This window comes from Ursus maritimus, unplaced genomic scaffold (assembly GCF_017311325.1).
Source record: "Ursus maritimus isolate PB19 unplaced genomic scaffold, ASM1731132v1 scaffold_31, whole genome shotgun sequence".
Lineage (NCBI taxonomy): Eukaryota > Metazoa > Chordata > Mammalia > Carnivora > Ursidae > Ursus > Ursus maritimus.
This window is the reverse complement of record NW_024425675.1, coordinates 8,875,087-8,895,472: the sequence shown is the minus strand read 5'-3', so window position 1 is coordinate 8,895,472 and position 20,386 is coordinate 8,875,087. Positions and strand designations below refer to the sequence as shown.

General features: G+C 41.2%; 1 long non-coding RNA gene across 1 annotated transcript in view; it reads left to right on the top strand.

The window, feature by feature from the left end:
* Window positions 1-20,386, top strand: part of LOC103656483 — a 43,250-nt gene that overhangs the window by 13,532 nt on the left and 9,332 nt on the right. The window contains exons 2-3 of the long non-coding RNA XR_566624.2: window positions 5,073-5,120; window positions 12,814-12,865. This is a non-coding gene — a long non-coding RNA (uncharacterized LOC103656483). The remainder of the gene's footprint in view (window positions 1-5,072; window positions 5,121-12,813; window positions 12,866-20,386) is intronic.

The following is a 20,386-nucleotide window of genomic DNA, read 5'->3' as shown; positions in this document are numbered from 1 at the left end:
TTTATTTTAGACAGAGAGAGAGAGAATGGGGGAGGGGCAGAGGGAGAGGGAGAGAGAAAATTCTCAAGTAGGCTCCCTGCTGAGCATGGAGCTGGGTCCCAGGACCCTGAGATCATGACCTGAGCCAAAAATCAAGAGTCAGACACTTAACTAACTGAGCCACCCAGCCATACTGTGGTTATTTCTTTCACACTCAATAGTTCATTGAGTTTGGCTGTGTTTTTCAAATGAATTTGCTCACCATTGAATTTCCTCCTTCTTTCTTTGAATCAGTTTTATGGCTGACGCATATTCTTCAGTAGTTTCTTCACAAATGTCAGTGAGGAGTAAACTCTTATTTTTTCATACTTATTTTTTCATATTGAATTATCTTCCTTCTTGAATGATAATTTATTATGTATAGAAGTCTAGGTTATGAGGTCTTTACTTTAGGTACGTGAAAGATATTTTCCTGCTACCTTTTGGCATTTATTTTTGCTGATGAGAGCTCTGCTACCAACCTGATTGGTTTTTGTTTTTTTGTTTTTTGGGGGGTTTTTTGTAGGTAATCTTTCATTTAAAAAAAGAACAAAGTGGCTCCTGGCTGGCTCAGTCAGTGGAGTGTGGGACTCTTGATCTTGGGGTTGTGAATTCAAGCCCCATGTTGGGTGTAGAGATTGCTAAAAAATAAAATCTTAGGGGTGCCTGGGTGGCTCAGTCAGTTAAGCATCTGAGTCTTGATTCTGGCTTAGGTCATGATCTTGGGGTTGTGAGATCAAGCCCCATGTTGGGCTCCATGCTGGGTGTGGAGCCTGTTTAAGATTCTCTCTCTCCCTCTCTCCCTTTGCCTCTCCCCATCCCTGCTCATGCATGCTCTCTTTCTCTAAAAAAAAATAAATGAATGAAAATAAAAATAAAAAATAATAGAATTTATTTTTTGGAGTAATTTTAGGTTCATGGAAAAATGAAACCGAAGGCACAACGCTTTCTCATCTACCTCCTGTCCCTGTTCATGCGTGTCTCCCTCATTATCAACTTCCCCCACCAGAACTATAAAGAGTAAAAAGTGAATCTCCTTTTTGCCCTACACCACTTGCCTCTTCCGCTTGCCAATTTTTACTCTGTTTCATTGTTATCAGTTTGGTGTGCATCCTTCCTGAACTGTCTCCATACACACACAGACACACACAATGTGTGTGTACACTCATATACATGTGGTTGTGATGGTCAGTTTTATATGTCACCTTGGCCAGGCTATATAGTTCCCAGTTACTCCTTCAAACATTTATGTAAGTGTTGCTTTGAAGGTGTTTTGTAGATGTGATTAAAGTCCAAACCAGTTGACTTATTAGGAAGGGAGATGATCCTAGATAACCTGGATGGAACTAATTTAGTTATTTGAAAAGTCTTGAAAGCAGCACTTAGTCCTACCTGAAGAAGAAATTCTGTCTGGGGCCAGCAGTTTCAGTTTGTGCCTCAAAGTTGTAGATAACTCCCTTCCTGATGGCCTGCCCTGTGATTTTCCAACTTGCCTAGCCAGCCCTGATAATTGCATAAGCCGTCTTTGCAATAAATCTCTTATTATATATTTCTTACTGATTCTGTTTCTCTGGTTGAGACATGACTGACATATAAATTTTTGTGACTTGCTTTTTCACTAACAATATGTCTTAGAGATGGCATTATATTTAACTGCTGAATCCTAGCACATAATATGAATATACTCTATCTCATCTAATCATCCTGTTACTGGTGGATATTTTAGTTGTTTAGATTCAAATTTAAATTAGATTCAAATTATTTTCATTTGCTACTTTGAAAATTTGCTCTTTTGACTTCTTGTATCCAGCATTGCTATAATAAAATTTAATACCAATTGGATTCTTGCTTCTTTTGCAAATAATTATTTTTCTTCTTTGAAGGCTCTTAAGATATTATTCTTCTCCTTTAATATTTTATAAGAACTATTATTGGGGAGGAAAAAATTTCCTTCTACCCTTCAAGGTTATTTGGCTGGTCTAATAATTAAATTAACATATGGCAGATTAACAGGAGAAAACAAATTTAATTACGTATGTATGAGGGGCACCATTAGGCTATGAGACCGGAAGCTGGGCAATTCCTGCATATATGCTATCTTCAGCTAAGGAATGGGACTGGGACCTGGGGCTTCAAAGAGGAGAAGGGTGATTCACAGGACAGTAAGGAAAGCAGATGTGGTTAATTAGGTGTTTGACCTACCATACAGATCTGTCATTCAGATAAAAAAAATTCTCTCTGGTAATAGTTGTCTTTCTGGGCCAGGCCCCTATCTAAATTCTTTCAGGTAGTTAAGGGACCAGTAAAAGTTTTTCCTGCGTTTTCCGGGTCTTGATTGTTTTCATTTTAAATATGCCAACATGACATATTTTGGGGAGACTTGTTTTGAACTCCTTGAATATCTATGGTTGTTTTTCATCTGGCTTCATTTTTAATAGTCCCTTTAAATCTGGAGACTCACTTCTTTTGATGTTCTCGTGTCATTGCTTTTATTACCTTCTTTTCAGTCCTCTTTCTCTCTCTTCTTTTTATGGAACTCCTGTTTCATGGATGCAAGATTTTCTGGGACTTTCTCTCAAGCCTCAACTTCTTTTTTTTTAAAGTTTTATTTATCTGAGAGAGAGAGAGGGAAAGGGAGAGGGAGCAGGGGGGAGGGGCAGAGGGAGAGGGAGAGAGTATCTCAAGCAGACTCTGTGTTGAGCATGGAGACTGATGCGGGGCTCAGTCTCACGACTGTGAGATCATGACCTGAGCGGAAACCAAGAGTCAGATGCTTACCAGCTGTGCCACCCAGGCGCCCCAAGCCTCAACTTTTATGTCGTACTTCCTACCCATTCATTCTGTTGTGCCGCATTTAGAGCTGGGTAATCAGCTTATTAACTTGCTCTTCACTTGTGCCCATTCTATCATTCAGCTGATATATTGAGTTTTATTGTAATAATAAATAACTTTTTTATTTTTAAGGTCTAAAATTGCATTCTTATAATACTGTTCTTTTTTCATAGTTATGATGTTCTTCTGAGGATATTAATTTCACATTAAAGCTTCATTTTGTTTGCTCTATTAAGCATTTTCCCCTTCCGGTTAATGAAGTTTGGTACATCTCTTTTATGACACTGATTTTCATCCTGTATTTGGCAGTTTTGGGTTTCGGTACTGTATTTGTCGTGGTCTGTCTCCCATGATGGGGAGAAGGAACAGGATGGGTTCCTGGATGAGGAACACTAGGCATTCATACCCTCAGAGGTGACTGCTCTGCTTTGCTTGAGTGACACCATTTGTAAGGGGCAGCTTGACTATCTGTACTCACTTCTCCAGCCTGGAGCAGATGCCTCAGTGACTTGCTCCTCGACAATGGGGACGAGGGTCTTTGCAGCAGGAGGCAGAGGGTCCACACATCTAGCATCCATCTGGCACGCACCTTCTCTGAGTTTAGAAACTTGCAGAGTTGGGGTACCTGGGTAGCTCAGTCATTAAGCATCTGCCTTTGTCTCGGGTCATGGTCCCAGGGTCCTGGGATCGAGCCCCGCATCGGGCTCCCTGCTTGGCGGGAAGGCTGCTTCTCCCTCTCACTCCCCTTGCTTGTGTTCCCTCTCTCGCTGTCTCTCTCTGTCAAATAAATAAATAAAATCTTTAAAAAATAATAAATTCTTAAAAGAAGATGCATGATTGTGTTTTCTTGGTCAGGAGAGCCCTAATTCAAATGTCTGTTTCTACCATAAGGATCAAAGGAATTCTTTGGCTGCTTTATCGTGAGCCTCAGTGGACTCTTGGCCCAAGATTTAATTGGCTCTGGGTTCCTATCGATGCTCTGCATGTTTTTCCTATCAGCCACTTTTGTTCGTGGATTAGATTCCCCTCCCCACCCTCCGTTGTCTTTGCTTTTGGCTTTGGATTAGGACTGACATTTCTACTATATTTGATCGCTATGATAGTGACTGATTTGCTAGGCATTTGGCTTGGCTGTACCTGAAGCTTTAAACTGTGAGCTTGGTGTTGTTGGGTGAACAGCACAGTAAAGAAAGGTAAGTCTTAGATTGTTCATCAATGTCATTTTAATACCATAACAGTGTTTCTGGACATCTGGAGTAAGTGTCCAAAGCAAGCTCATCAATGGTGTCCCAGGGATACATTATAAGTATTTCTGTATGTAATTCTCTCTCTTTTTATGCTGATGTTCAACAAATACTAAATGTATATTTGGCACCAAATATTGTAGTCCAGTTTGGAAAAAAACCTTTCCTTGTATAGATTGCCATAGAGTTCCTTCCTTTTGCAAAAGAAGGAGGAAACTCCTTCCATGCATTAAGATTAAGGCATACTTGGGGCATCTCGATGGCTTAGTTGGTTGACTGTTGACTCTTGATTTCGTCTCAGGTCATGATCTCAGGATCGTGAGATCGAACCCCTAGTCAGGCTCCGTGCTCAGCATGGAGTCTGTTTGCAATTCTCTTTCTCCCTCTCCCTCAGCCCCTCCCCCGACTTATGCACGCACGAGCGCGCGTGCTCTCTCTCTCTCAGATAAATAAGTAAATCTAAAAATAAAAAAAAAACAAAAGCAAACACAACAATGACTGGATACCACATGAATGTCATTCAACTTACTGGAGTGCATTGACAGGCCTAGATTCAAACACTTCAATTGTATAGTGATAATATAACAAGAATGGGACTTCTGTTTTGTTTCCTGCAACTCGAAGGATGGAATCCTTATATTTGTTAACTCCTAGAACAGATTAAATTCCTGGGATGGCTGGGTGGTTCAGTCAATTAGGAGTCGGACTCTTGATTTCGGGTCATGGTCTCTGGGTCATGAGCTCAGGGTCATGAGACTGAGTCCCACATAGGACTATGAGCTCAGTGCCGAGTCTGCTTAAAATTCTCTCCCTGCCTCCCTGCCCCGCCCCTCCTCCTTGCTGGCACACACACACCCGCACGCACACTCTCTCTCTCTTACAGAGAGGAAGAGATTAAATTCCTAACTCTCTGTAACATAAAAATCAGTAAAAGCACATGTTGTACGATTCAAAAGCAATTTCCTTATTATACTGTAGATGACGTGCACTCTTTTGCTGCATCAAGAGAAGAGATACCAGGAATGGGTAAGATTATTTTATTTCTTTGCTGTAATGTGTTTGTATACTAAGGGGAATATTGTGCTGTGATAAGCTTTAGTTTTCCCTAATTGGTTACATTCTTTTTTTTTTTTAAAGATTTTATTTATTTATTTGACAGAGAGAGAGACAGCCAGCGAGAGAGGGAACACAAGCAGGGGGAGTGGGAGAGGAAGAAGCAGGCTCATAGCAGAGGAGCCTGATGCTGGGCTCGATCCCATAACGCCGGCATCACGCCCTGAGCCGAAGGCAGACGCTTAATGACTGCGCCACCCAGGCGCCCCCTAATTGGTTACATTCTACATCAGTTCTCTTTCTCATATTCCCCGGTCCTTTTTGCAAAATGGGACCGAGGATTCAGGTCATTCCTGGATGAATTTCTAAAATATGCTGTTTTCCAGCAGTAAATACGCCTTAGGTGCTTTTTATCAAAGATGTCAAGTGATTGCATTATATCATCAATATACCGTTGAGGTTTTTAATTCTTGTTGTAACAATGCATTTGAACTCAAAGGTGGAAGCTAAAGAAGGGTAATCTCTGAGATGTGAATTCAGTGCTGTGACTCTTCTAAGGAGGCATTGTAAACAGAACAGAACCATTTGTTCTTTTCCCTTCGGGAATAAGGGAAAGAAAGATTACTCAGAGCCTGGAGCCCACATGTTGATGAAAACAGTCAACACTGTATCAACTTAATGTTGCTTCCTCTTTTAACAAAGCTGTTCATTGTAAACCGTACTGCAAACATTTTCAGTTTTTCCTCTAACTTTGTCTTGGAAGAAATCACAATACCAAGTTATTACATTACCATCAGCAGTATATTACAGGCAAGGTTTTCTTTTATGGATTCACATTCCTCCTAGATAATAAAGTTATGTGGGAAGTCAGTTTTACATTTTTTAAGAGATTTTAGTGTAGTGGGTCTTCATGTTTTAGGATGTGACTATCTGATAAAAGCCATGTGACCTCTTCTCAGGGAAAATGTGTGTGTGCGCCTATGTTCATGGTTTTGCCTGTTTTCAGGAGCTCATGACTCCATGGGGTTCATTTTGGACTTAGCAGTTTGAGAGCAGAGCGGATTCTTTGATACTCATTTTGCCAGTACTGCAAATGGGACAGCTATGTGATTTAATTCGTATTTTTAAAAAGTTTTTACTGTGTGGAATTTACAGATGCAATACTAATAGTGATACATCAGAGTCCATAAACATTAATATAAGACTAAAAAAAAAAAAAATAGGGGCGCCTGAGTGGTTCAGTCGGTTGAGCGTCTGCCTTTGGCTCAGGTCATGATCCCGGGGTTCTGAGATCCAGCCCCTCGTCCTGCTCCCTGCTCAGTGGGGAGGTCTGCTTCTCCCTCTGCCCCTCCCCCTGCTCTCTCTCTCACACACACACACACACACACACACACACACACACGTGCACACGCTCTCTCCCTCAAATAAATTTAAAAAAAAGAAAAAGAAAAAAAAAGTAAAAAAAAATATCAGGCTAGAAAAGCTGCTTCGTTAAATCCCCAATATAACCTAGGGCAAGAAGACAGGAAGCTGTGTTTGTGTCATTTGTACCAATAAATCTAGCCCTTCCCATTCATTTATTCAGAGGTAGCGTTGTGCACCAGGCGTGAGCTCTGTAGTTAAGTGCCTGTGTTCACCTCCCAGCTGGGCAACATCTTCGGCGTGTACCCTGAGGCAAGTTAAATGGGGACCAACTAGAGCACCTGCTTCTAAGGAGTGTAAAATAGTGCTAAGACTTCGTACGAACTCGATAAATCCCCAATACACAACAAAAGAGCTATGCCAATATTTAGAATACATAAAGCAATTGTTTGGTTATGCCTTTCTGATCTCTTTTTTTGTGCCAGTTGGGTGAAATGGACTTAATCTAGGAAGAGTTTCTTAGACTTTCCTGTGTTGTCCTGATTGAGCTGTCTTGCCCCAGCACAATCTCCGGGAAGGCTGGGTAGGGCAGGGACAGATGGGTCCCCGCACTCTGCAGCAAGCCCCTGGAACGCGGATAATCTGCCGGGCTTTCTTTCCAGGCCTGCAGGCCGAAGGTAGGAAGCATTCTGCATTCCCTTTCTGCCGTCTGCTGTTTGAATTTGAGCTCATTAGATACAGGTTTTGACTCTTGAAAGAACTTAAGTCTGCTGAACAAACAAAAGATTTTGCAACAGCACTGCTAAAGCTGTTAGAAGGAGGAGATTTCAGAGCTCTGAAGTTTAGTTTTAGAAATTAGATATTTAGAAATAAAGGACGATACATTTTACAGAAATAAAATAATGACAATTTAAAAACACTTTCCAGAGTGAAGCTCTGGAAGTGACAACATTCAGGCACTAATTTTGATAATGGGTAATTTCAACAACATATGGTAACATTTATAAAAATGTGTATGTAAATGATCAAAATAAATTCATTAGACATTTATATTTCTGTCACGTACTCGTGTAGGTGTTTACTTATTCTGTAGGGTGACATGCCATGTAGCAGATGGAAAACATTAACTACTATTTTCCACACTTGTCAAAATGTTTGGTAACCATTACTCTAATTATATATACATATATATATATAGAGAGAGAGAGAGAGAGAGAGTACTAAGTCACAGTGAAGAAAATATTCATAATAAAGTGAGCTGCTGGTGTGAAATGAACAATAAGCCAGACTTTAAAATGAAAATAAATATGAATTGGATCTTGAGCTGAGTAGCAATTTTAAATTAAAAGCCATACAGAAATAAAATGATAGAGATTTGATTTTGCTTTTTTGGATCCGTATGCAACATTTCTACGTATTTTTAGCATCTAAAAAGTATAGACTATAACTTTTATTTCACAAATCACATCTGAGAGCTAATAACAATTTGTCATTAACACAAATTTGTTAACTAACCCATAAAGAATATTCTGAAGCAGTTGGTCTGATTTTATTATTGGAACTAAGTCAGCTAAGACCTCCGTTTTTGACAGTTATGTTCAATATGAAAATCCTATGTTTAGGACTTTCAAGAATTTATGAACTACTGTTGATGTCTTTAACATCAGAGCTAAAGAATTTTAGAACTAATGAGGAGGGGGGCTCTTGGGTGGCTCAGTGATTTAAGCATCCAACTCTTGATTTCGGCTCCAGTTATGATCTCAGGGTTGTAAGATTAAGTCCTGCTCTGCACTGGGTGTGGAGCCTGCTTAAGATTCTCTCCCTTTCCCTCTGCGCCTCCCCCCTGCAGCCCCCCTTCAAAAAAAAAAAAAAAAGAACTAATGAAGAGCTAGGCAGTTATCTGGTCTACCTCTGTTATTTTATGTGAAACAGGAAGTTCCATGAGGAAGAGTTTAAATGGTTTATTCCTATTAATTAGGATCCATTATTCCTACTTTGCTTCTCAATTTTTTTCTCTTTATTTTTAGCAAAGGAAGTTCTGCAACTCTGGTGACTTTACCTTTGTTTGCTTTTATGTCATAGCTTAATAGATGATACTTCTTGGTTTGCTAACTGTACTTTCTTTTGACTGTTCAGTAGAAATACTTGTCTTCCATACAAGTGACTAACAGACACATGAAAAAATGTTCAAAATCATTAGCCATCAAGGAAATTCAAATCAAAACCACACTGAGATACCACCTTACGCCAGTTAGAATGGCAAAAATAGACAAGGCAAGAAACAACAATTGTTGGAGAGGATGTGGAGAAAGGGGATCCCTCCTACATTGTTGGTGGGAATGCAAGTTGGTACAGCCACTCTGGAAAACAGTGTGGAGGTCCCTTAAAAAGTTAAAAATTGAGCTACCCTATGATCCAGCCATTGCACTACTGGGTATTTACCCCAAAGATACAGACATAGTGAAGAGAAGGGCCATATGCGCCCCAATGTTCATAGCAGCAATGTCCACAATAGCTAAATCGTGGAAGGAGCCGAGATGCCCTTCAACAGATGACTGGATTAAGAAGTTGTGGTCCATATATACGATGGAATATTACTCAGCTATCAGAAAGAACGAGTTCTCAACATTTGCTACAACATGGACAGCACTGGAGGAGATAATGCTAAGTGAAATAAGTCAAGCAGAGAAAGACAACTATCATATGATTTCTCTCATCTATGGAACATAAGAACTAGGATGATCAGTAGGGGAAGAAAGGGATAAAGAAAGGGGGGGTAATCAGAAGGGGGAATGAAACATGAGAGACTATGGACTATGAGAAACAAACTGAGGACTTCAGAGGGGAGGGGGGCGGGGGAATGGGATAGACCGGTGATGGGTAGTAAAGAGGGCACGTATTGCATGGTGCACTGGGTGTTATACAGAACTAATGAATCATTGAGCCTTACATTGGAAACCGGGGATGTACTGTATGGTGACTAACATAATATAATAAAAAATCATTAAAAAAAAAAAAAGGAAAAAAAAAAAAAAAGAAATACTTGTCTTCAGTCTATAACCTGTTAAGCTTTCAGTGGCCATCAGAGAAACAGTTCTCAGTATCTTGATAGCTGCCTTGTAACTTAAAAAAAAAATTATTTATTTATTTATTTATTTAGCATGATCAGGGGGAGGGGCAGAGGGAGAGAAAGAGAGAGAATCTCCAGCAGACTCTGCGCTGAGCTTGGAGCCGATCGTGGGGCCCGACTCCAAATCAAGATTGTGACTTGAGCCGAAGTTAAGAGTCAGACGCTCAACCAGCTGAGTCACCCAGGTACCCCTTAGCTCCCTAATAATTTTTACAGGACTATCTGCTGATTCACTGACAAAGAAATTAGAATTCTGTCAGATAAAAGTGAAAGAAACTTAAAAAAAAATACTTTAAAAAATAATTTGTTAAATGTAGACTGTGGTCTCTTTATAGAAGGTCTGGGTGTAGTTGGGCCTCAGGAAGATCTGAGACCAACCTTCGAATGCCATCAAGACTCTTGTGGCTCATCTGTTTTTCTGTCTGCCTTGGCTTCCCTTTTTTTTTGAAATACAAATGGGTTTTTTTCCCTCTAAAAGTCTACTAGCAGGCATAAATTTAAATCTTAATAGATTGCCATTTCCAGTTCTAAGATTCTGGGACAAGGACACTGAATGGCTTAGCGTGAGTCATGTGCCTGCTTATAGACCAATTGGCTGAGGCCAGGAAATGAATTACCACCAGAACAATGTCTTGGCTCAAGTAACTACTCTTGGCCCAACCGTGTCCCCAAAGTGCGGTCATAGTGCCTCCCACCATAACCATGAGTTTTGGGTAAAGGGCAGTTCCTAGAAAAGGGGTGCCAGATAAACGATTGTCATAGAGGCCACTATGTGACCAAACTTGAGATTTGCTCTCTCCATGTGTTCCCAAATCAGCACTCCAATCTCTTCTTTCCCCAGCCATGTTGGAATAGGTCAAACATTTTAAAGCACTCTAAAGAACGTATCTTTAGATTTTACCCACACATCTTTATACTGGTACCAAGATTTTTTATAGTTTTAATTGTGCAGTGGATGATACATATGAAACACCGTATGTAACAGCAAGGGTAATTAAGAAGCACAAAAATAAACACCTGTGAACCCCCGCGCTAAGCTGAGGAAACAGCATTTACAAATGCTAGTGAAGCCGCTGGTGGGCACACTGCAGCACTCCTCCAGCATCTTACTTACTCTATTAAATAAAGGCTAGTATATTTCCCCTATTTTGGCAGGAAGACAACGGAAGGTAGTAAAGAAATACAGACTCTGGAATAAAATTCTCCCTTTTCCACTTACTAGATGTGTGAGCTTAGCAAGTGCCTTCATTTCCTCTATTCTTCATCTGTAAAATGAGATTTAAAAGAAAATGTACCCATCTCACAGAATTCGACAATTGTATGAGAAATGGGCATTTATTGTCATAGTGATAACCTGGAGTCTGGAAACAATATAAGATGAATATTCATTAACAAAGGACAATTAAACAAATTGATAGACTCAAACGGTTGACTGGGATGAAGCAATGAACATCATACAGCTGCAGCTGTGGCTACAGGTATTTCCCTAACAGAAGGCAGGGGAACTTCTACAACATATGTGGCTGTTTCCCTGGTCCCTCTAGTTTGCAACAGTGAGGCCAGAGCTCACTCAGGTGCTTAGAGGCTGAGACAAAGAGGCTTCGTGCATACTTGGGTCATAATGGAGTGGAAAGATTATTACTGAGTTTTGGCTTTCTCCTGTGGAAGAGAAACGGGCGAAAACAGGGGCCTGGGGACCTGAAGAGAGAAGATGCAGGGAAGCTTTGATATGACTAGTCATTGGTATGGCAGAGTCAAGGTGAAAAGCAGCGGGTAAGGGATACCCTACGGTGGGGGTGGGGTGAGGGTGGGGGCAGATTGTTGGCAAACTTCAGCCCGTAGGCCAAATCCAGCCCGCCACCTAGTTCTGTATAGCCCGGGAGCTAAGGATGTTTTTTGCTTTTTGGTTTTTTTAACATAAAAATGATTGAGAAATAAATTTTTTAAAATAATATTTCATGATACGTGAAAATTATGTGACGTTTCAATTTTGGTGTCCACGGGTCACATTCTGTTGGCAAATGCCATGCACGTTCATTTGCCTAGTGCCTCTGCCTGCTTACCCCCTGGCGGAGCTGAGCAGTTGTGACAGCCTCTGCGGCTCCCAAAGTCAAAAATATTCACTACCTGGCGTTTTACTGAAAAAGTTTGCTGATTCGTGCCTTATGGCATAACCCGCGGATTTTAGGAAGAGCTGCTACAACTTAATTCATGCTGAGCACTCACTTTTGCCTAGTGTGGCTCTAAACTCCTCACGGGTATTTAATATAATCCTGTGAGTAACACTAAAGATGGGTACTGTTACTATCCCCATTTCACCAGTGAGAAATCGAGACACCCAGGCAGTGTGTCCAATGCCATGCCATTAGTGAGTAGAAAAGCTAGGATATGAACCTGGGCTGCCTCATCCCAGAGCAGTAATGCTTCATCTCCGGTTTAGTTTTATTTCTTGCCTGTTACGTAATTCCTGCCGGTTTCCCTCGGAGTGTCAGTACTGCTGTGTAAACAGTTGCTCCCTGGGTCTCCGTCTTACTGTAGACACTCGCAGGATTGCCCGAGGCACAGCGTCAGTGGTGGAGGACTGCAGTCTGGAGGAATGGTTCCAGTTTAATCCTGGGTTTTACATTTGACGACATCCTAGAATACAGGAGATCATCGTGTGCGCGCGCGCATGCGTGTAATATACATAGACCATGTCCAGGATTCACCCCAAACGGCGGGGAGTATTTGCCCTTGAAGCATGAATGGATAATGCACAATTGGCAGATTCCTACATTTTTATTCTATGTAGTTTGAAATTTTTAGGTGAAGTTGTAGTCTTTGTATTGCCATCAAAAAACACAGCAATAACAACCCTATAGAATACGGTGGAAAAAACCCTCTGAACCGGTTTTTCCTTTTGTGAGGTAAATTAGCCTAAGCCTCCAGTGATTATCTTAGATATTGAGAAGAGATAAATTGTTTAATAATTCAATTACCCAGGATAGGCCTCGACGGAAGAGAGATTATCCAACCACCAAAAACTGCCCTGCTTTTCTAATTGGGATATGCCCAACTTAATCAGGAGTGGAGGACGCCCTTTCTTCTTTTCAGAGATACACGATGGCACTGGGCTTCCTTTTTAGTTTACTTTAAATCCAGTATAATTAATACACAGTGTTATATTCGTTTCAGGAGTACAACATGGTGATTCGACAATTCTGTACGTTATTCAGTGCTCATCGTGGTAAGTGTACTTTTAATCCCCTTCCACCTATTTCACCCATCCCCCACCCTCTCCCCTCTGGTAACCATCAGTTTGCTCTCTACAGTAAGACTGCTTTTTGGGAGGAACCTGGTTGGCTTAGTTGGTAGAACACGCAGCTCTTAATCTTGGGGTTATGAGTTTGAGCCCCACATTGTAGAGTTTACTTAATAAAAAAAATATTTTTAAAAAAAGAGTCTGTTTTTTAGCTTGTCTGTCTCTGTTTTTTCCTTTGCTGGTTTGTTTTGTTTCTTAAATTTCACATAAGAGTGAAATCATGATATTTGTCTTTCTCTGACTGACTTATTTCACTTAGCGTTATACTGTCTAGCTGACATGTATGTGTATATATATATATATATCATCTTTATCCATTCATCTATTTATGGACACTTGGGCTGCTTCCATATTTTGGCTATTGTAAATTATGCTACAGTAAACACAGGGGTGCATATGTCTTTTTGAACTAGTGTTTTTGTACCTGTTAGGAACATACCCAGTAGTGAGATTACTGAATCATATGGTAGGTCTATCTTTAATTTTTTGAGGAACCGCCATACTGTTTTCCACAGTGGCTGCACCAGCTTGCATTCCCAACAACAGTGTAAGAGGGCTCCTTTTTCTCCCCATCCTCACCAACACTTGTTTCTTGTGTTTTTATTTGAATCATTCTCTTAAGCATGAAGTGATATTTCATTGTAGTCTTGATTTGCATTTCCCTGATAAGGAGCGATGCTAAGCATCTTTTGATGTATCTGTTGGTCATCTGCATGTTTTCTTTGTAGAAATGTCTCTTCCTGTGTTCTAACTGGCCTTTCTCTTGACATAAGATATTCACATGTTAGAGGATGAAACTCCATGCCGATGGCTTCATCTGTTTGACTTTCCACTGGTGGGAGTGGGAGAGGAAGTTTCTTCTTTGCTCAAAGATCAAGGGAAACCAGTACTAGCCTTTGCTCACATGTGATACCTGCTTCCCCTTTAAGATGGTGAGGAATGTGCTTTTCTTCCTAGATAACTGTGTACTCAGAAGGATTACATCCGTGTCTCTTGCCTCTTCCCCCTCCCCAAAACTCTCACCCCCACTTCCCCAGGACCAAGAGAAAGAATGCTGCCACATGTTTGGCTACTCAAGGCTGGAAAGATATGGCAGAGCCTCCAGCACCCAGCCATCACTCATACCTGGCCCTACGCCCTCAGCTTTGGACAGTGTGAGGAGTGGGGTCCGGTCTTCTGAGCTCCTCTTGGTATCTTGGAAGACTGTCTCAAGTTTAGTAAAAAATAGTAGAAAATGCTGCTTCCATTTTTGATATGGCATTCAAAGGGAAGTAACTGAACAAGCTGGGCTTTTCGGGGCTTCTTCTCTTGCAATATTGAATACAGGCTCCCATGGTAGGAAAATAATCACATGACACACAACACAACATTGCAAATTTTTTTTTGCATTCAAAGTTTAAAAATTAGGATAAAGACAAACTTTGTTTCTTGGGAAGGACTATCTCTTTCTTTCTTTCTTTCTTTCTTTCTTTCTTTCTTTCTTTCTTTCTTTTAAGAGTTTATTTAATCAGTTGACAGAGAGAGAGAGGCAGCGAGAGAGGGAACACAAGCAGGGGGAGTGGGAGAGGGAGAAGCAAGCTTCCTGCTGAGCAGGGAGTCCTATGCAGGGCTTGATCCCAGAGTGCTGGGATCATGACCTGAGCCAAAGGCAGACGCTTAACGACTGAGCCACCCAGTAGTCCCTATCTTTTTATTTCTGAGATTATCTTCTTTCTGCTTTGGTCAGGGCAAGGAATGCCCTTTTATGAAATTAAGACGTCCTATAACTTGCAAGAAACTGTTCTAGGTCCTCAGGGGTTAGCAGTGAAACCACAGGAAGCCTCTTAACACAAGAGCAGATTTCAGAAAACAAACAAATACATAATGTTATGTAGTAAGTAATTATGTAATTAGTGCTATGAAGAAAAATCAAGCAAGGGCAGGAGTCTAAGCAGTGGGGCTCCACCTTGGCTCAACACTGGAAACACCTGGGAGCTTTAAGAAATGCTGAAGCCTTCATTCCCCCTGGATAGATTCTATTTCAGTTACTCTGGAGTACAGCTTGGGCATCAGGTAGGTCTAATGTACAGCCAGAATTGAGAACCACTAGGTTAGAGAGTGACATAAATGCTCCTTTAGGTGAGTGGTCAGAGACCGCCTCTCTGACTCAGTCACATGGGAAGCATCCCAAAAGAGGACAGACCGTGAGCCAAGAGCCTATCTGAAGTGCAATCCAAGTAGATGGACCACACAGGCCAAGTCCTGGGGTGAGTGCACGCTTGGTGTGCTCTCGGGATGGAAAGGTTATGTATTTGGGTGGAGCAGAGTGAGCCAGGGGGAGAGTAAGAAAGCATTAGGTTGGAGGGGGAAGCAGGAGCCAGGTCACTTAGAGCCCTGGAGGCCACGGAAGGAACTTGGGTTTATTCTAATGTGATGGAGAAGCCACAGGAGGGTTTTAAGCAGGGGAGTGAAATAATTCAATCCATCTTTGGAAAGGATTATCCTCGCAGCTTTATGGAGAATAGGCTAAGTATCAGGTGCAAGAGGGGATGTAGGGGACCAGTTAGGAAGCTCGTGCTGTAGATCAGCCTAGAAATAATGATGGTTTAGACCCGAGTGCTAGGAGATCAAGGAGCGAAGAAATGATTGGATTAGGGATAATTGGGAAAGGTGGAGCCAAAGGAATTTGCTGCTAAATTGGATGCCAGGTGTGAGAGAAATAAGTCAGGGATAACTCCTAAGCTTTTGGCTTGAGCAGACATTTTTGGGTGGATTGGTGGTGTCATTTGCTAAGCTAGATGACACCAGAGAAACAGATTTGTGTTGGCAGGAAGGGATCAGGAGTTCTGTTTTTGGACATGTTACATTTGAGATGAAATGATGCTGGGATAATAAATGGTAGGGTTTCCCTTGCTGTGAATATCGTCGATTGGGAAACGGTGACATTGGTCCCTTAATTTCAGAAGTTGCACTATTCTGTAAATATTGTAAGGCAGTGCCTTCGTGCTGTGGAGCACGATTAGGAATTGTGTTAGTGTTTACAAATCTCTCCCGGCAAAATATGCCTAAAGGAAATTGGAGGATTTCCGGTTTTAAGAAATTAACAATCTTTTACCAATTAGACTGTCGAAATCAAATGTTCCTGGTTTTATCATTTTCCTGAATTTCCTACATTTCTGGCCAAATTAAAGCATCAGTCTAATGTTGCCTACATTATGGCAAAATTAAAGCATCAGTCTAATATTAGCCTGGGGGATTTCTATAGGAATATATTCACAACAATGGCTGAACTAAAGACTTTCAGTTTCATGTCACTGTCTGTGTGTAAAATAAAGACACCTATGATTTTATGAGATCTCTGTATCTATTATAGCACCTCAGAAGATGAAAATCAAGAATTTTGTAACCTAGAAAAAATATCTTTTCTTCCAGCACCATGGGTGATACCAGAGTACAATGTGTTATAAATGCTGAGAGATGTTAATATCTGGTAGAGTCATAGTGGATGTCTGATTTTCCCCCTATTATTTGGCCAATGGAACAGTAAAATAATTCCTTATAACGTCAGCAGCCACATTGTGAATTTGAGCGTTTGTGAGTAGAGTTCCCCTGTGGCTCAAAATGTCTGAAAAGGAGTCAGAATCCAGAGTGTGATATTACGACCTCTTTCAAGTGCGAATAAAATGAAGAGTCCTTCCATGTTTCTCTGGCAATAAAAGCAAAAAACTAATTACATTTTTCTTTCACAAAAAATAAAATATGAAAGAAAAAGTCAAAATTCCCAAGAATCTGAATGTCTTTCAATGTAGCTCATTTCCTAACACCCAGTAATTTTTATCACTAGGTAGACAAACCTCCACATTGAGAATGTACTTGGCAAAATTGATACAAAAGCAATAAAACCATCCCATGGGGACAGAAGCGGCATTTTGTAATTTCATTTGTCGTGAATTTATTTGCAACTAGACTGTCGCCATCTGGACACTAGTGACATTAAAAGCATGTCTATGTTGTGCCTATTTGGGTCACCTTTTGGGGTAATTTGAAGGGTGTCTTCATAAATACAAGCAGCCTAAGTAACCGAGCATTAGTGAGGTCCCTACGGAGTTTTTTAGGTCCATAATGTTTCTACTGATTTCTTTTTGTAGATCTATGACGTGAATCCCCAAAGTAGAGCTTCGTATATTTGTTGAGGAATAATCACACACACACACTAAGCCTGCTTCTCAGAGGCTCCCCAGAGTGCTCTCTCTTGGTCCCAAAAGGTAGCTTTCAGTGGTTCTGGGAACTGGAAGGGACATTGGGAGCAGCAACTCCAGGGGACCCCGTTCTCCCTCTGCCTCCGCTGTCAGTCTTTTTTGTGATCTTTTCACGGTCGTGAAAAAATTTTAAAAACATGACCTGACGAAAGCTGACAACGAAATCCTACCGGCACAAATAAAAATCGGTCTTCGTTGCAGTTCTAGGGCTCACACACGCACAGACATCTGATAGAAATGCTAACATATGTTTAACATTTGCTTTGTGCTCTCCATGCATCACTAATCCTGAAAACAGCGCTGTGATGTAGGTATTGCTATTAGCCCCATTTTACAGATGAGGAAATGGGCCTTAGAGATTAAGGAACTTGTCTCAGTCTGTCCACCAAATGGAGCAGCTGGAAATGCTGTTGGGTTCTCCAAACAGTCACATGGGCAAAAACTCCAAGAGCAACCAACACAGTCTTCCAGGCTTCTGGGCTCTTGACTAACCCCACACAGGGCATTCACCGCTCCTCCCCACCAGTGTTTCAGGAGACCCACCACATCGCTAGGCCCTTGGGTAGAGGGTAATTAATACCTGTCCTAAATAAGCAATATCCTGGAGGCTTAAGAGAACTAAAGATATTTAAAGCTAGATTCAGCCAACGGACCCTATTGACTCACCTGGCAAAATCCGGTCCATGGGGAAAAAGGAAAGAGCAATAATTATCCAATAAAACTCCCCTTCCTTTTCCTGAAAGTTAATTTGAGAAGGGATATGTAAAAACCTAGAGTCGAAAGGGATCTTTAAAGGCAAAGAACAGGTCAATTCTAGCTTCTTTTTATTTTAATATAATTCGTGAACATGAGTCTTTGTTTTAAACTTTTATATACTGTGAAGTTTCATAATAACAAAAGACGGCTGGTGTTCAGATCTTAAGCTTCTCCAGAAGGAAAAGCCTTGTCTTGAAAGCAGTTCTAGCTAAAAGCTTCAGCAAGCTCTGGCAACGGCTTGACTCATGAACAACCTTGTTCTTTCTCAAGCTGTTCCACTCAATTGCTGCTTCACTCCTTGCCAAATGGTTGGGCTACCCTAAGCCCTGCTGCCTCCCAGAATTCATCTGCAGGCACATTTGCCTTGTCGCCTCTCCGGATTAATCTGGTTCTGTGCACCTGAGCAGGGGACAGATCCGAAGGCTGTAATGCACTGAGGCAGTATTTTCCCTTTGGACTGCCAGCCCGAGTCAGGCCCAAGTGGGTGGTGATTCAAGTTGAAACGAACGTTGGCTCAGTCCAAGCTCTTGGTTTTGATCTGTGGGAAAACTTCTTTGTAATGCGTGCCAGGGGAATGCAATTTAAAATAATAATAATAATAATATTCAGGGAATTGTTATATAAGAGTAGGAGTGCTTTATGGTCCCTTGGCTGGGCTGTTTAAAATGCTGTATTACGGGGGGAAAACGTAATGTGGAAGAATATTGCAACCAAGGCTTTGGTGTAAAGCATACCCTTTTTTAAAAAATGGAGTTTAAGTGCCCCTTTAGAGGACTTTGAGGCCATCCTGTGACTTTTCAAGTCACCCCATTTGCTGCTGTTGAGGTTTTCTCCCAAATCTTGAAAGTATTAGAAGGTGATGAATCACAAGAGGCAGCTTCTTATTCTTGTCCTCATCACCAGGCATGAGACTATAGGACTATATAATATCTTTTAAAAAGTGTCTGCAAAAGGAGATCTCTTGAATTCTAAGATTGATTTACATTTTAGGTGAATTTTGACTTGGAACAACACAGGCCCAGATTGACATTGAGGCCACTTATTTCTCCTTTCCCCTCGTTTGACTGGCTTTTATCTGTGGAATGCAGTGGATAGTTGTGAAAAATTATGCGAGTAACTTTCACAAAAAAGTTTTAAAACGTGGGTAGTTGAAATGATTGCTTCAGTTCTCCATGTGTTAATGTTATGCAGACATATCAGTTATAGCGCAATTATTTGTACTCCTGTTTTTATTTCTCTGGTTAATTATTTTTTAATATTAATATTTTAAAGCATATCTAATGCTCGCAGGTCCTGAGAATGTGCATAAAAACAATCTGCTTAAACTAAAATCTATTGTAATATGTGTCTAAAAATGAAAACTTATCAATCACAAACAAACGCCGTACTTTAGGCAGAATATTCCCTATAAAATTATTTCCTCTTTCCTGTATGTATGAAAATTTGCATAATCAAAGTGAAAAAAAAAACTATACTTACCTGATGGGACCTGATGTAACTTTCCCATTAAAACACCCAAGAAGATACACAGAGGGCAAAAACTGGAAACAGTACCGCGAAAGTAAGGGGGGGGCCAGGGAGACTGTTTCCAAAGTTGAAAGACAATTGCGCTATTTTATCACTGAGGTTGGGCTAAGGGACGCATTCTGGGGCTCTGTGTGCTGTGAATTCGAACCGAAAGCAGCAGGGATAACAGCAATAAAGAAAAAAAAAAAGCCTTTATTTACTTCAACTGCCTGCCCAGAACCAGGAGCTCTCTTGGACTGGAACACCAAAGAAGCGTTCAGCCGGCTCCCTGCTGCACACGAGCTCTGCCGTAAGCGGCTCAGAGCTCCGGCCGCTCCGCGCTTACGCGCTCCCAGCCCCGCCACCGGGCTCTTCCCTTTCTACGTCCGCTCAGGCTCCGCCGCTCCTGCCACATCGCCCAGGCAGCGTCCTCGGTGTCCGTATAAAATGATCTTTACGGAGGAACTGTCGTCCGGGGGAAAGAAAGAACCCCAAGCATAGGGTCTTTCTGCAGGGGAAGGGTTCACAACTGGGGACCGGTCCCCAGTACCTGTAATACATCCATCAGGACAAAGTATTGGTGACCGTGGCTTGGGGATTAAAGCCACGCTGTTAGGCTGAGTTGGTCTAAACCCACATAGTTACTCTTTCAAGGGCTCTTCATTTTGTCTGCAGATTCTTCTATTGGGTGCAATTTTCCTTTGGCCTAAACATTTTCTGCTGCTATTTCTTGCAAGCGACAGTCTATTGGCAATGAATTCTCTCAGCCTTACTCTTTGAAATTTTACTCTGAAAATTTTGCTGGATATGGAATTTAGTTTGTCGGTTTTCCCCCCTTTTCAGGACTTTAAAGATGTGGGTCTGGTGTTTTCTGGTTTTCATTGTTTCTGGGAGAATTCAGCCATCATTCTCATCATTATTTCTCTTAAAGCAATCCCGCCCCCCC